The sequence below is a fragment of the Chiloscyllium plagiosum genome, chromosome 35, assembly GCF_004010195.1.
Source record: "Chiloscyllium plagiosum isolate BGI_BamShark_2017 chromosome 35, ASM401019v2, whole genome shotgun sequence".
NCBI classification, from domain to species: Eukaryota; Metazoa; Chordata; class Chondrichthyes; order Orectolobiformes; family Hemiscylliidae; genus Chiloscyllium; species Chiloscyllium plagiosum.
In genome coordinates, this window is record NC_057744.1 from 21,467,181 (window position 1) to 21,469,297 (window position 2,117).

Below are 2,117 nucleotides of genomic sequence, written 5' to 3' on the forward strand. Positions count from 1 at the left end.
TTCTCCTTCTCCTTGGATGCTGCCTGACCTGCTGCGCTTTTCCAGCAACACATTTTTAAGCTCTGATCTCCAGCATCTGCAGTCCTCACTTTCTCCTAGTTGATTTTAACCTGCTGCGAATTCTCTTGCAAGGATGCCTTCCTTGAAGAAGCTCTCCTCCTCCCTCTACAAGGATCTGAGTGAGTCCCTCTCTCACTGCACCCCCCAGGTCATCTCCTCTGCCCTGAAGCTCTTCAGCCACGTCCGCAAACAGACTTGCTACCACAGCCACATCTCCTTCCTCAGCACCTGTCTACAGAACCGACTGACCCCACATGGACTCCAGAATACGTTCAGACCAACAAAATCTGGACCCAACCAGGACAACCAGTACCTACAACAAATCCGAAGTCTCCAGCAACAGACCTCCCTCCGGATCCTCCGCTCCACGCTTGCAGGCATGTGCCGCTACCTACATTCCCTACAGTCAGCCCTGCTCCAGCTCAGGACAACACTCTCTCAGACCTGTAAAGGACCTCTACTCTTCTTCATCCACAGAAGAATCCATACACTAAACAAACAGTTCTTCCTAGCCATATCGGAAATTAAAGACAGTAAGTACCAAAAACTTTCATGTACTTACCCCCACACTCCGGATAAACTTTCATATACTTACCCACACACTCCGGATTCCTCAACCGTTCCAGAAACTTGCATCGGCTTCCGGAAGCGCTCGGGCGCCATTCACCACTTGGCCGCGGTAGCAACCACCGCCGCGAACCATGACGTCACTTCCGCCCACACCGACCATGCAGCCTCCGCGATCGCCGCCCAGACAACCACCTCCACGATCGCCAAGAAGACCAGCGCCGACAGATTCGCAGCCTCCGCAGGGTCCACAGCCACAGGGAACACCGTTTCTGCATTCGCCACTTCTGCCCCCGGAGTTGCCGTCGCAGCATCTACTTCCGCCCCCCCAGTGACGTCACTCGCCGACACACCGGCCACGCCGAATGTGTCTCCGCCCCCACGCCGTTCTCCGCCCCCTCGCCGATCTCCGCCCCCGCGCCTAACCCCGCACCCACTCCCAGCTCTAGCCCCAAACCAGGTCCAAGCTCCCAGCCCTGCCGTATTTTCACCATCTCTCCAGACCTACCCCGCTCTGTGGATGAAAGATCAGTCCTCAGCAGAGGCTTCACCTTCATCCCCCTACGCTCCCGGATTAACGAATTCAACACACGGCGAGACGTCGAACAATTCTTCCGCCGCCTTCACCTCCATGCCGATTTCTCCAACCAGGATTCCCGCCCACCCTCTGATGACCCCTTCTCCCGCCTCCAATACAGCCCATCCACCTGGACACCCCGTGCTGGCTTCTTACCCGCCCTCGATCTCTTCATAGTCAACTGCCGCCGTGACATTGATCGCCTCAACCTCTCCACCCCTCTCACCCACTCCAACCTCGGAACGAGCAGCCCTCCACTCCCTCCGCTCCAACCCCAACTTCACCATCAAACCGGCAGACAAGGTAGGCGTGGTGGTAGTTTGGCGCACCGATCTCTATATTGCTGAGGCTAAACGCCAGCTCGTGGACACCTCCTCCTACTGCCCCCTTGACCATGACCCCACCTCCCACCACCAAACCATCATCTCCCAGACCATCCATAAGCTCATCACCTCAGGGGCTCTCCCATCCACTGCCTCCAACTTCATAGTCCCACAACCCCACACCGCCCGTTTCTACCTCCTACCCAAAATCCACAAACCTGACTGCTCCGGCAGACCCATTGTCTCAGCCTGCTCCTGCCCCATCAAACTCATTTCTGCATACCTTGACACGGTCCTGTCCCCCTTAGTCCAAGAACCCCCCACCTATGTTCGGGACATCATCCACGCCCTCCACGATTTTCGCTTCCCCGGCCCCCAATGCCTTATCTTCACCATGGACATCCAGTCCCTATACACCTCCATCCCCCCTCACGAAGGCCTCAAAGCCCTCCGCTTCTTCCTTTCCCACCAAACCAACCAGTATCCTTCCACTGACACTCTCCTTCGACTGACTGAACTGGTCCTCACTCTGAACAACTTCTCCTTCCAATCCTCCCACTTCCTCCAAACCAAAGGAGTAGCCATGGGCA

At 56.4% G+C, this 2,117-nt stretch overlaps 1 protein-coding gene across 8 annotated transcripts in view; it reads left to right on the plus strand.

The window, feature by feature from the left end:
• LOC122540695 (potassium-transporting ATPase alpha chain 2-like) overlaps positions 1-2,117 on the plus strand; it is a 118,556-nt gene that overhangs the window by 10,508 nt on the left and 105,931 nt on the right. The gene's annotated exons all lie outside the window — the stretch shown is intronic.